The following is a 1,044-nucleotide window of genomic DNA, read 5'->3' on the forward strand; positions in this document are numbered from 1 at the left end:
CTGTACTAGTCCCTGCCTTAGCCTCTGTGTACAGAGGTTACAGGGCAGCTGTACTAGTCCCAGTCTTAGCCTCTGTGTACAGAGGTTACAGGAAAGCTGTACTAGTCCCTACCTTAGCCTCTGTGTACAGAGATTACAGGACAGCTGTACTAGTCCCTGCCTTAGACTCTGTGTACAGAGATTACAGGGCAGCTGTACTAGTCCCTACCTTAGCCTCTGTGTACAGAGGTTACAGGGCAGCTGTACTAGTCCCTGCCTTACCCTCTGTGTACAGAGGTTACAGGGCAGCTGTACTAGTCCCAGTCTTCACTTCTTATTGACCTTGACAGTTTCAAGAAAAGCCATAAACAAAAGGAAGAGTGTCTTGAATTTACACTTTTACAAATAATAGGCTGAAACAGTCTTAATTAAAATAAAGGCCTACTTTATCAATAAATGATACATGAAGAATAAAATGATACATTTGTAATAAATTCAAACAGCTATAGGGAATAATAAGGGATTACATGCATACATTAATACTTTAGTATGTTCTTATTTGGTAAAGAGCCTATTTCACTGTGATGCAGATTTCCCTTTAAATTTTTTACATACTGTTAAAAGTGGATATTTTGTTAATTTTTTTTCTTTCTGACTTAAAATTTATATTTTGAGAATTTCAAATAGGAGTTCTTCATTTAATTATTTCCTTCTTCCTTCTTACTCTTCTTATGTTTCTCCTCACACCACTGCCCCCTCTCAAATTCAAAGCCTCTTTTAGTTCAATTTTTTTATATATACACATATGTATAAGTACAAAATTATAGGATGCTTCATGAATCTGTGTCATCTTTGCACAGGGAGCATGCTTCTTGAGTCTGTCATGTTCCAGGATGTTTACAAACTGAGCACCATTTGGTATTTTTTCATTTGATGGTGTATATGTTATTTAAAAGTATTTACTTATTTTATTTTGCATGACTCTTACTTAGGGTTTCTATTGCTGTGAAGAGACAACATGACCAAGGCGACTCTTATAAGGGACACTTAATTGGGGCTGGCTTA

The sequence above is a fragment of the Mastomys coucha genome, unplaced genomic scaffold (assembly GCF_008632895.1).
Source record: "Mastomys coucha isolate ucsf_1 unplaced genomic scaffold, UCSF_Mcou_1 pScaffold3, whole genome shotgun sequence".
NCBI classification, from domain to species: Eukaryota; Metazoa; Chordata; class Mammalia; order Rodentia; family Muridae; genus Mastomys; species Mastomys coucha.